This window comes from Protopterus annectens, chromosome 11.part0 (genome assembly GCF_019279795.1).
Source record: "Protopterus annectens isolate FY-2018-M chromosome 11.part0, PAN1.0, whole genome shotgun sequence".
Taxonomy (NCBI): Eukaryota; Metazoa; Chordata; order Ceratodontiformes; family Protopteridae; genus Protopterus; species Protopterus annectens.
Window position 1 is genome coordinate 168,026,986 of NC_056745.1, and position 14,902 is coordinate 168,041,887.

The following is a 14,902-nucleotide window of genomic DNA, read 5'->3' on the forward strand; positions in this document are numbered from 1 at the left end:
TATCTAGCTATATATGTATATATATATTTGGTCTTTACCCGTGCGACTATCCATTGGATGAATGTTTAATGTGACAAAGCTGGGGCAGCTAGCACCAGTTATGAAACAATCTGTTTCACAAAGGTGATCATGACTGAGCTAATGCAACACTGCCTCCCAGTGATAACGCCACCTGAGTCGCAGTGCATTTTCACCTGAACCCACCATCTCCACCAATGTGCTGTACATGTTGTGTAGAAATGGAATGAAGGATCATCAAAGAGGGAGATTTCTCAAAGTTTTGCTTTTGCATGTTATACTTTACAGATAAGTAACCTGTTCATCAGTTCCCTTTAGGTCGTAAGTGATGCTAATGTTAAACACCTGTCTCTAAGATCATACCTCAGGCTATGTATAGACTCACTGTCTACTTAAAATTTTGGCTGTTATGTTATTTCTAGTTTGAATTGCAGATGTTTAATTTTTAAAGCTGCAGTTTAATATAGTGCAGATAACACATTTTTTCTTTAAGCTTAATATATTTTCATCATGCATTATTTTACTACAAACACTAAAATAAATGAAAATTATTTCTGTTTGGTCGTTTGGCTTTGGTTTGTCCTGCTGAGAAACTTGTGAATTTTCATTTTGTTTAGAGGAATTTTCTGGTTTATTCAATGCAATCAATGGTCAGGGACATGATAGAAGTAAAAGACATGTAATACACATGCACATATAAACCAGTATAAACATATTGTATACCACACAAACACATGTGCAGCATACAGACATACATTTTCATTCACAGTGTGAATAAACAGATAAACAGATGTGCGGAAAAAAATTGTCGTTCTATAAAAACACAATCACACACCCACATACATCTGCATTTGCATTTTCTTTTCTTCTGTCTCACCATTGCTTTCTCTATATCTAGCTACTAATTACTAACAAAAATGTATTTCCTGTTGCCCCTTTATAACCTCTCTACTATGTGTGGGTCTCTTTATGTTGCTGTGTAGCCTGGGTGGGGCTGTTGCAGGCTGCAACCCACCCACAATTGGCCAAATACATGCACACTCCCATTTGTGCTAACTAATTATAAGCATGACAGTTCATCTGTTGTTTTACCACTTTCTAATCTATTCTGTGAATTGCTGTGGTTCTGGAGTGTCTTCTGTGTGACCTGTAAGCAAATCCCCCCCTTACACTCATTCCCATATCTAAATACAGTAAACGCCTCTATCTTCACTTTTTGAACTTTTTAAATGAAACGTGGAGAATTCTGAAAAAGTTTAGTTTGACTTTGAAAGTGTATCTAAATAGAATGTTTCCTTCAACAACAGATGTTTTAAACAGAAAAGTAATTAGAGAAGTAGTATGATGGAAAAGCCTGGTAGTATCTTTGTGTGGCCCATGTCCACCTATAAGTGCTTTCTGTTTATGACACAAACTTAAATCATATGCTGGGCTTACAGTGTTAATAGAAACGTAGAAAATGTGAAGTGTCATGCATATGTGCCTCTAAGCTATATGAAACTAGCTTTTTAACAGAAGATTTGGTTTAAGAAGTAAACATACAGCATGTGACACTTCTGTGTCAAGCATTCTGTTAGGCATGTTAACGTTGCTGATATGACAATAAGATTTTAAAGTAGCTCTGACCAGTTTGTGAAATAAATATTTTTTTTCATCGCATCTGTACTAAGCTGTACAGAATTTTAAAATTTCACGGCTAGATCTTTGCATGTTTGAGAATTTTGAAATTTAAACCTGATTATTTAGTAATAATATGCCTGCCAGCTACATTATTTATTGGATTCATAATATTCCAATGGCATTTATTTTTTTTTCTCTTATACTCTTTACTTAGATTTTCATTATTTTTTCAGATATGTTTGCTCACCTTTGCTAAAGGTTTCTTATTTAGTCCTATATATACCAATACAGAAACAAGTGAGTGGCCTTCCTGCATACTTTGTTTTCTTCTGATAACTTTTTTCCACATCAGAAACAAAGAGGAGAGGGCAATTTTCCCAGATCCATGCTTTTAATACTGTTATTCAGAAAGCAGAATGCTCAAGCATGGACTGGAGTGAAAGTAATTCATTATAGAAGGACATGATGTCTACAGTTCATCTCTGTAAAGTTTCCAGAATTGTACTACCAGTAAACCTTAGGACAGAAATCTTCTCAGGCTGAATGCTAGTCCTTCTAACACCACAGTAGAACAATCCACTGAAGATGTACCCTCTTATTCCATTATCTATATGTATTAAAGGTCAGTTGCCAGTCTAGACCATAGCATGGAGTCTAGTGTAGCATCTAGTGATTGGTCATTCAAAAGTGTAGGAGTCTGTGGTTTAAATATAGAAAAAAGCTTTCAGACTAAGAATACATTAGTCTGCTTAGGATACTTTTACTACCATATAGAATGGTCATGTCAATTAGTCAGATGAACTATAGTGTTATTATGAAGGGTTTACTATCATAATCTCAAAAGTGAAAAAAAAAAAACTGTACTTATTAGCAAAGTGTTTCACCGAAAGTAGATATTACCGAACATCCCTAATGCCGTAAGTTAGCTGTTAATGCCAAAAATGTCAATCATGACATTTTCAGCACTTAACAGCAATCCCACCCTTCCCGTAACTCCCTAACTAGCAAACCTAACATTCCATTTATGCAGGGGGGCAAGCCCCCCTGCACCCCCCTGTGGGAGGTTACACCCCCCCCACACACACCCTAACTATATATACTAACTCTGAGATCGCACTACAGTGAGGAAAGGGATGTAGATCCCGTACCGTACTGTAGTGCGATCCCTGTGCATAATCGAACGTTATATTTGCGAATGCACAGTACATTCGCAAATATAACATTTGATTTTGTAGCTGGCACACATATGTACTATTCAAACATCTGTAGTTCGAATAGTTCATAGGCGTGCAATGCTACACTGATATTTTAATAGTAAACCATTATGAAGAGCTGTATGTAGCAAGGATGGGGCAGAATTCATAAACATTATGTCAAGCTGTGAAACAACACTGCCTCAACAATGCAATGTTTTTTTTATGGCTGCAGTGGTCCACCAGTAACAATCTTAGACAAATAAAAGGTAGTTTGGAAATGAGGATGCACCATTTTAAGGCACTGTCTCATCAGCGCTTTACTCTAAAATGCATCATTTTAATACATTTTAGACTAGAATAGGGGGAGTATTTCAAAAACAACTATTTCATTAAGATTTTATAAATGACTTACAATTATTGCAATGATATAATTGACCTACAACTGACAATGATGTTTTTGAATATATCCTACATTTTTCTGGGCAACAGCATAATGAAACATGAAGAGCAATATAAAATGAAGATTTTATTGCTGAGCAGTACCGCTCAACTAGATATATTGAGTCAAAAGTGTTTTTCGTAATGAACAATGAGAAGTCGACGTGCCTCAGTACTTGGTATCATTTTTTTTTTCCTTCGCTAAGATCCTTCAGGCTGTCATATGCCAGAGTATAGCTCGCTAATGAAACAGAAGTACATTGCACTAAAGCTATAAAAAAATTAATAGTATCCCTCATCAAGCATTACTGATCCTTACAATGTGCTTTAAGCTTCCAGCTGGCTATAAGAAAAAAGTTACGTTAAATGCAATAAGTCAGAGCTGTACAATTACTTGAGGAGATCCCCAGCGGCCTGCATTGGGAGCAGTGTTATTTATGTTCTTTGACCTTTATGTATAGAACCAGTTATGTTTGGTGCATCAGATTTAGTGTTAACACTAACATTGTTCCCATGTTTCTTCATACTGTGCAACATAATGTGATATCAGGGATATTTATATAAATCATTTGACTTGGCATTTACAAACAACAAATTTTAACACCAAAAATGTGGAGTGACGTATTGTGGCACTAATAGGAAAGCTTAACATTATGATAAGGTACTTTTCTGTTAAACCCCTACCACTTGGCACATACGTGCTTCATGTGAAGTACACTGTAGTAGTAGTAGTAGGCTGTATTTTAGTTGAAGAAAAAAAAAGTAAGTATGTGTAAGCCATAATAATACACAAGAAATTAAACAATAGTTATGGTGGAATAGTTGCAAAAAGGAGAAAAATGTAAAAGACAAGTCTCCGAAGGGTGTGATCCATTGACATTATGTGCATAAACAGGTTAAACAGATAATGCAGACAGCACAGAATGCACCATACTTCAGTTACTGTAGGCTTCAGTTTGTAGTATAAATTCCAGAAGTCCAAATGGGGAAGAATTAAACCTCAGTCTGTATTGTAGAATCCAAACACTGCCACGGTATGGACAAGTATTGGCATCCAAATATCATTTACCTTTTGATGTACATCTTGTCCATGCAAAAGAGGCTACTCGACTGGTGAGATACATGTTTCCGTTGTATAACAGTTCTAGGAAAGATTCGTACACAGCCTGGTGATTTTCCCTGTCGTTGGCTGCAATGACTATAAAAATGCATTTTGACCCATGAAACATACATATATAAACAATCCCTTTCAAAAATGTTGACATTTGTGAGTGATTTTGAAATAGTAAAAAGAAATACCCTAGGTTATTACAATTGTGTTAAAAGCTTAGAAACTACACTCTGTACTTTTGAGAAGTTCTGTAATGTAAATATGTAATTAGTGCAGCAGACATCTTGCAAGTTTTTAGCAAAGACCAGACCAGCGGCAACTGGTAGGGGTTTAACAGAAAAGTACCTATGATAATAATAATTGTATATCATATTCAGTGGCTCTGTATAAGGATTTTGAAATAATCGATTATAATAGGTTTACCTTTAAGTGTAACGTATGTCATGAGAAGATGTTACCTCGAGGGGCGGAGCCTAGATGGCAAACAGATAAGCAGCATTTTGTAGAGCTCCACAAAACAGTACTAGAAAATGGGGAAAAAATTATTTTCATTAACCAGAAATAGAAAAAAAATATTAAGGAACTTAAGAACTACAACTCTACCAAATTTCTAGAAATATTATTCAGTTTTTCCTGTCAAAATATTCTGGAGAACAACACAGCTGTTATGGCCAGTTTGAAGAATTCTCACTCAGAAACCACTCTGAAGAAAGAGATACAACTGATGTCTTCCACATTACATGAACTGCCATTGAAAAAGGATAAATTCACTGATAATTTGTAAAGTCTCAAGGAAAACTGCCTAAAGCAAACACATGTACTAAACGAAATACTGCAGCAACAACAAAGTAAATTACTTGATATGGAGACATCACTAAATGACACAGATGGAAGACTCAAAGAAGAGGAAAATCAAACAGAATTCTTACTTCACCAAAATAATTGGCTACTTAATAAAGTGAATGATTTAGGGAATAGGGAGAGGAGAACTAATATAAGAATATTTGGCCTTCCAGAAAAAACTGAGGGAGAAGACATCATCACCTTTTTGAATTCCTGGCTTCTTGAAGTGCTTGATTTAAAAGAGAGATTATCAAATGGAATAGAAAGAGCTCACAGAACTATAGGAAAATCTATACCCTCTTCACCTAATGCACCACCAAGATCAATTGTGGTAAAGTTCCTGTCCTTCTTGGATAAAGAGCTCATTTTAAAAACAGCCTGGAGAAAAAGTCCCATTACATATAAACAAAGTCAGTTCAGATTTGACAATGATTATTCTGCAAAAGTGTTAGAAACAAGGAAAAAAAAACTTGGCCATTAGTGAAATTTCTCAAACAAAATAAAATAAAAGCACAGATGGTATATCCTGCTGGAATCATAATTTTCTGTTCAAATGACTTGAGAACCTTTAACAACATTGAAGAAGCTTCTACCTTCATCAAGAATAATAATATCATCACAATTCCTGAAGAAATGGACTGGACTGTTTCCACCAACTTGAAAAAATCTCCAGAAAAAAATACTTGGTCTGATGTAAGGAAAAAGAAACAAAGAACTGATTCTAAAACTACACAGTCTTCCAAATTTCTCAAAGAATCAACAAAGATATAGACTTCTGGACTGTACCTCAAAACGTATGTATTTTATCCATTATATTGCCTATTATACTCTGAGACATTTAATTTTTTTCTTAAACTTATACTTTATGCAGCATACTCATCACAAGTCTAGTGGTTGTGTCTAATAATGTTAAATGGTTTTATAACTTAGAGTGACTTCTAAAAATATAGTTACATCTCATTCATAGGCAGTGAGGAAAACCAGATTCAAATGTTATCTTTCACTTTAGTATAATTAGTTATATGTAATTATACAACGACGCCCCCATTAGTATTCTAAAACGTGCACACTGATTGGACAGCATGCCCGTTGTAAATCAGACTTATACTAATGGAAAAAGGTCTGGTCACACGGACTTTTTCCATTAATATAAGTCTTTTTTTGTGTTGGACAGCAACGGAGAACGGAAGAGCTCCGTTGCTGTTAACTCGCTATGTTAAATGAGTTTAACATAGCAAGACAGCTTTAAAAAAAACAACGGAGAAAGGAAGATCTCCATTGCTTTTTTTAAAGCTATCTCACTATGTTAAACTCTTTTAACATAGCGAGACACATTTTAAAAAAAAGCAATGGAGATCTTCCTTTCTCTGTTGCTTCCACACACAGCTTTGATGTACTGCATAACCATACATATGTGCAGTACATCAGAACTTCCACAGAATACTGGACAGCTGCAGAAGGGCAGCAAGGAGGCATTATACAATGCCATTATTTAAGACAAGTAAGTTTTTTTTTTTTAATAATGTCATTGCATAATAGCAATAACCCACTTCTGGGTGTGGATAATGCTGGACTTACTCACTGTTGTCTTTGTTTGGCCACTCGGGCGTCACCCTCGTGACCAAACCACACCAACCATGGGTAAATCCAGCATTACCCACACCCAGGTGTGGGTTATTGCTTAAAGGAAGAACAGAGACAACATATACACAAATGTTTTTTCTCGTCTCCTTTTTTATTAATAGTATATTTAGTTCACCTTATTGTTGCATAATAGGAATTGAACATTTTTAATCATAGTTTCTGTGGCTTACTCACGTCACTACACTTCAAATTCCCATTTTAAAAGTAACATAGATATCCATATTCTTAAATATGGAAAAAACAGAGTCACTATAAACAGAGTTCCATCACTGGGCTCTGACAATGCTGTTATTTGAAACATTCTCCTGCACTAGTTAGAGCTTCCCTTGTCTGCTACGAAAGATTTAAGGTGGAAATAGTTATGGAATCCCCTGCTTGTCTGTTGTTAAGGTAGCGCTTGTAGTGTGATATCAGTTGCACAAGCAGTATATTTTAAGCTCATTTAACATGGTCTTTGGATTATTAAAATCTACAAACCCTGACTTTTTTTAAATAAATAAAAAAAGAATAGGTGTGTAATCAGTGACAGAGTAGCTGTTTTTCATGTAGGTAACACAAAAAAGAAGAATTTACAGTAACATTAAATAACATCCAATTGAAAAAGTAATAGAAGCATTACAGACTACATTGTTACACTTGAAGTAAACACAGTCCTTTCTTACTTCTGAATTATTCCTACCTAGGCTATAAGATACACTATGCTATGGTGATCGAGTAAAATGACATGTCTGATAGTTTTGTAAGCATCACTTACAGCGTTGCAAGTGTAAATAGGAAAATATGTGTGTGAGATGCACACATCAGCTGCAGTTGTGACATACTTCTGTGCACATAATAAGTAAAATTAAGACAGGTTTTAGTAATATTATACTGAATACTTCATTAACCTGGTAACAGAAATCATCTAATTTCAGAAGCCATAAAGGGACTTATTACCTTGTACTTATAACTCCTGCTTATTTGAATATAATGTGCACATTGCTTTATTAGATAACATAGTAAACCCTGTACTGTGCAGTGTTGTTATTTTCCTCTGCTCACACTACCTAGACATGTTCAATTGAATCGATTAAGTAGTAACCAAATAAATAGTGAATACAGTAGATAGTAAATTACTGATTACTCTCCTCACCCTTTAGTGCTTTCTAATCTTTGGTAAATGGGGTTCAACTTTCAGTAAAGTGGCAAAAATGCTGGTAATTAGCCAAAATTCTTACATCAACATGCAAGTAGTTGTTTAACTGCACTACTAAATTGTGTGGGCATGTGGACTTATTTTCTATGATGAACAGTTGATTTATTCCCAGCAAAACTTCAAGCCATGGTTCTATAACTAATAAAATTTGTTTGAATTACACATTTACAGACATAGGTTGCTAAGAAATGCAAATCCTAAATGATATTCTGTATGCTACACATCTGGTTAGGGCAGGGATTTATAACATAAACTACTTTTAATCCTTCAGACATTAGTTGTATAGCTGACTATTATGCAGCTGATATTTTTACTGAATATTGACAACTGTTTAAATAATAAGGTTATCAGATTCTTAGTGAGATGGTTGGTAAAATGAGTTCCCCTTGGAATTTCATCTTTATTTCTTTAAAGTAAAGGGCCCATGAGAAAATGTCTTCATGGTCTGCTTTTGCTACTGCTTCAAGTAGTAAAATAAGACCGATTTGTAAATTGTAATTCTTGATGAGAAATTCAAGTAGAAGACTAACTAAATAGATATGAGATAGAGATATATCTTAAGGCACTGTTCAGCTTAATAGGTTTTGTATTTTTGAGTGTCATTACTTTTAACAATTTAATAACAAAGAGAGGAGTCTGCCTACTCTTGTATCTTGCTGCATGACACAGTCTTTGATAAATACTCTATTATAAAGGTTCTAAGAAACTGTGGCTGTTCAGAACAGCTTCAGTAATGCTCTGTCTTGACTAGCATTTTGTTCAATATTCTGTGATGATATTCTCATAATATGATTGATATAATAACTATGCATTAGTTTTAAGAGGTTTATAAATTGCTCACCCACATGGCCACTTACCAGGGCAAATTGCTTCTGTTTCATCATCAATGAGCGATCACTATGGTCTAATGTTGTCTTTCTACATTTTTTCTTTTAATTTGTCGCAATTACATTCATTGGTGGACATAAAATAAACTAAATCTGGTTATGCTTTCATTTGTCTCTAATTGAAAGCATGTGAGAGATACGTAGAGATTTATGACATGTATTGTTCACTCAAACATATTTACATTACCGTCTCTAGTGAACACAACTCTAAGGGTTCATTCTATGGACTATATAGATTTTGTAGTATGATTCAAGTGTTCTGAATAGACTTGTCCATATTTATCTTCACTTATTGATACATTTCTAAATCTACTTCACTCAGTTATAATATATTTTTAGAACGTAGAAGAGTGTTTATCTGACATAATCATTAGTATATTGGTCATATTAGAATATTGGAGACTATTAACATGTATATATACTACTCTCAGGTTAAAGAGAACTAATGTTAAGCAACATTTACTGTGTTATAAATGAGATTTTACTTTATGAATGTTTAAGTAGTGCATGATAGGATGATTATATTCTGACAAAGAAGTCTAATCTATTCTAAAATTAAATTGTGTTACCAAATCAATACTAATTTCCAAACATTATGTTAATTCATTATTAATAGTTATATAGGGAAAATAATAACTAATATTGTTAAATCTCCAAGATAAGAGAAAAGGTGTACTGGAGCTCAAAAGGGGTTATTTTGTTTTCTTTCTTTTTTCATGAGGGAAGTTATGGTAGGCAATCTGTTAGAGTTCTCCTCATCTAGCAGATTGGAAGTGTATTTCACTTCATACACATTAGAAGGTTTACAAAAATATTTATATACTTGTTATACAAGTAACTTTGGCATTTTTATTTTTTCTCTTTTTTATTGGCCCGAACTAAACTCTATTTTAAGTTATATGACCAAAATTTAAATATTTACTGCAATGATAATTATTAACACAGTAGTTATACATTTTACATTTTGGTATGGTATTACACAATATAATACAAAACAAATATGATGTAAAGTTAAATACTGAGAATGGACTTTACTATTTTATCCTTAAACACTAACTGTTTAAACAATCCAAGGAAAATATCTAATTTAGTAAGATATATGAAATTAAATAAAGTACAAGTAGTATTTCTTCAAGAGACTCACTTCAAAACAAATTATACCTTTAGCTGTAATCCTAATGAATATATGATCTTATTTCACTCTTCATATAAGAAAAAGACTAGGGGAACTTTAATGTTATGGAAAAAATGTCACTATGCCTCAAATCATTTATGAAGATAAAGAAGGACTCCTAGCCATAGTAATAGTAAAATATAACAATAGACTTTGGACATTAGTAAATATATATTGGTTTCCAGGTATTGGGCTTGGGACAATAAGAAAGCACATGTGTCTAATAACTAGAGTATATAAAGGAAATTTGATTTTGGGAGGTGACTTTAATTGTATATTGGATAAATCAGAGACCACAAGCAAAATACATTTATTTGTAAGTTCTATAGGGAAGCTACTTAAGAAATGGGAAGAAAGCTTAAATATAATTGATACATTTAGTTATAAGGAGAACAATTCATTATTATTTTTACACCAAGACCACAGATTTGGGACACATACAATAATTGATAAAATCTTCAAATCTCAAGAGCTAAATTAAAAAAATAATAACATTTCCTTAATCCCTTGTCCCTTTTCAGACCATAATTCATTAATTTTTAAAATACATACAGATTATAAGAAATTAATTTTTATGTCAAGAATTCCAGCTTACATTACAAAATTAAAACAATTTAAACCTTGGTTAGATTCAGAAGTACAATTATTTTTCGATATAAACTACACTACTGAAATAAATGTAATTAATCTTTGGGATACCTTGAAAGCCTTTCTAAATGGAAACATTCTTTCATAGTATAAAAACAAGCATAAAGAGTGGGAATCAGAATTATGTAACATCCAAAATTACAGATCTCACTATTAACTCATCTACTCACACACACAATAATCATAAAAAAGCATTAGAAGACTTAAACAAAATATATAATGAAATTCTAACTCACAAAACTAATATAGCTGTAGAAAGGTTAAAACTTAGTTCCTATGCAGTATCACCCAAACATATGTATAATTTATCAATAAGATTAAAAAAAACCCATTCAATTGAAAATAATATTAAAAGTATTATACATGAAGGAAGGAAAAAAACAAAAAGGTTTCAGATATAAATGATATACTAGATGCATTTAAACATTATTTCTCTGACCATTATAATGATACTTCACATATAACTAATACATCAAACTTAGACCTGAAATTAGTAAAGGTAAATGTGATATCAGAAAAGTTAAAGTTAGACATTCAAAAACAAATATCTCTAAAAGAAATTACTCAAAAAATCAAGGAAAGTAAAAGTAATAAAACACCGGGAATTGATGGAATAATTAATGAATTGTATAAGATATTTCCATCTCTAGTAATAGCATTGTTTCACAAAACTTTGAATGAAATTCACAAAGCACAACTCCAATTTCTTGGAGATACTCCTTAATTACACCCATTATAAAAGAAAACAAAGACCCTTTACAGTGTAAATATTATAGGCCAATATCTTTACTTAACAATGATTATAAAATCTTCATGTTAATATTACTTAGTATAATTAAAAAAATCATTGACACACATAATAAATGAGGATCAAGCAGGATTCCTTTATAAAAGACACACACATGACAATATACAAAGAATTCTAACACTCATAGAGTTTCTAAACAGAAACAACCAAGAAGCTCTAATAGTAGCTTTGGATATAGAAAAAGCCTTTGATTTGTTGAACTGGGATTTTCATTTTAAGGCTTTAGAATTGTTTGAATTTCCTGCTACTTTTATTATGCTAATAAAGAATATTTATAAAAACAGTTTGGCTTATGTAAAACTTGGGCTATTTACCTCGAATGCTATTGAAATAACCTAAGGGAACAAAGCAGGGATGTCCGATGTCTTCCATTCTGTTTGCTTTAGGAATTGGATTATTTGCCTCATTAGTACGCCACAACTCTAATATATCAGGCATAGATGTATATGGTCAATTCAATTAAAAAATTATGTTATTTGCTGATGATGTTTTACTCACGTTATCTATCTCGGAGAAATTAGTACAAAAACTAGATGAAATAGTGGAAAGGTTTTATCATATTTCCGACCTTAGGTTTAACAAGGGAAAATCTAATTATATACATTTGAATAAAAAGAGAACATTTACCTTAACTACAAATTGTGTGATAGGAAAACAAGTTCCCATAATAAAATAATTAGGAATAACACTATGTGATAATTTGGAATCTACATTAACCACAAATTATAGCAACATAATTAATAAAATAGAAATGTTAATAGTAAGCTGGAATAAAATGTTCTTGAGATTTGAAGACAGATTACAAATAATAAAAATGACAATACTTCCAAAAATTAATTACATTGCAAAAGCTACTCCTATAGTACCTAACAAAAAAATCTTAAAATAAATAAATACAAGTCTATTAAACTTTCTTTGGTATCCAAAAAGAAATAGAATAGCCTATACACATCATATTAGATCTTGGGAAATGGGTGGAATTAAACTTCCAGATCTAGAATCATACATAAAAGCTTCCATATTAAGAACTATCATTAATTGGATAGATCCTAATTATTCTTCAACATGGAAAACATTGCACAATATTATTTTTCTAAATTAAAATAAAATAATTAAAAATTGTATATTAAGTGAACAAAATAATAGGATGTGGCACATATTGACTGTTAATATTCAATATAATATGACAAAACCAACACACTTAAATGATATAAATGATATTTAAAATTTATTCAGAAGATTTATATATACTAACATGGATATTAAGATATGGCTAGACTTGATAATACCCTTTAGCTCTACAAATAATTTCTTCAATAAAATTCATAATGTTATTTTAACTAGATGGGAGGGGGAAACTTCACTTGTTGGCAGCATTGTATAGAGAATCAAGTAGTATTAGACATTCAACAAGTTCAGAATAAATATGACATTCCATCAGCAGATTGGTTGATACTACAAAGCATATGACCATATGTTAAGGATCTTAATAGTAAAATTATTAATTCTCCTTATAAAACTAGTCCAAATTTGATAAGTCTAATATCTGAAGTTATTTACGACAAATATAATTGGACAAATCTAATTTCAAAATTATACAAAATATTGATAACATATAAAACTAACCCTAATGTAAGATATTGGAATTTCATAGCAAAAGGATGTCATACTAATCTATCAACTGAGAGTAAAGCAAATATTTTATGTTCTGTTAACATTTAATTTACAAGTATGGAAAATATTTACATGGAAATATATATTCACAGGACATTTATTACACTTGATAAACTAGCCAAATGCAATTCTCTTGATAAATCCATTTGTTGGAGATGTTCTTTAAACTGTAAAGCTGATTGGTCTCATATATTTTTTGATTGTATTAATATAAAAAAATCTGGGAATAAATTACTATTTTTCTCCAGGCCATATTCACAGATACTTTTATTTTAACCAAATTTTTAGTCCTCTTAAATGTTAATGATACTATTGGAATGAATAAAAAAGACCTATACTTACTTTGGTCCGTACTAGCTGTGGCAAGGAAATGTATAACGTGAAAGTGGAAGTCTTCACAAGAACCTACTCTGGAAGAATTCTTGAGATTGATTGATGAAACAGCAACATTAGAAATCAAGGTGAAGGAATCGAAAATTTCACCTAAAACATGGACAAACAATCCTTGGGAAAAATTTTAACTCTTATTGAGACATTAAAAATTACCCTAAATAATTAATGTGTAACTTTATACTTTATTAATTAAATATTATAAATGTTTGTTACTAATTTCATATATTTTATTAATTTTTTCCTCTCCTTTGTTCAGGTCAATTGTACATAGATGTATATAAAGATTTATAATACTTGTTTATTGATGATTGTATTGTTAAACATTATATTATTTGGAAAATAAAAAATATTTAAAAAAAAGATGTTACCTCACTATTAAAATTTACTACAAATCATTTTATCTAAGGGAGGCTTTTATTCTTCTCTTTTATGCTTCCCTTGAGTGCTAAAATGGATTATAAATTGTTGTTTTGTATATATTCTGTTAATGAAATCCATACATATTAAAGAGTGCAAATCTATATAATTATATCATTGGAGTTGCTGGAGTCAATAAGTGAAAATCTTTACAATTTGTTGTGTTAATTATCAATTATTTAGATTAGATTTAAACAGTATAAGGTAGATAGTAATAGTAAATATCTTTCTAGGAAAGACGAAATGTATTTATTTATTTATTTAACATTTGATGTGATGTTGTTCTATCTCGCCTTCATTCTTCACTGGTTGGGTTCGGAACCGATCCTCGGTTCTAACTCAACCATATAGAAAACCTTAAGGTCTTCCACTGGCTCATGGCTGTATTACTATCCCATCATGACCTAGTAAAGTTCCCCAGACCTCATTTGCCACTAAACAGATCATGTGCTTCCATTTTGGCTCTGGCTAAGTTGGAAAAATTTTCTTACTCATTATTGATATGGTTGGTGTTTTGGCTGTTCAATAAGTTAATGATTAGCATTTAAGTAGTTATCTAGTTAGTTTAGAGAGTCCACTCTTCTGCTTTGCTTCTGGCCATTCTTGTTAGGCTTTTGTTACTCCCTATCCCAGCTTAAATTTAGTGTTTAAAGCCCATTTCAAGTTAGAGGACTTTCTTTTCTATACTTTACCTTGCCTTTTTACACACTCATTTAATTTAGAGAGTGTTGTAAAGAAAATTATTGCTCATTAATTTTTCCTAACCTAAACTGGCAGCTCATTTTGGTTAGAGGGCTGCCATAGCCTGTTTAAGTTAGAGGGCTATCTTTCTCCAT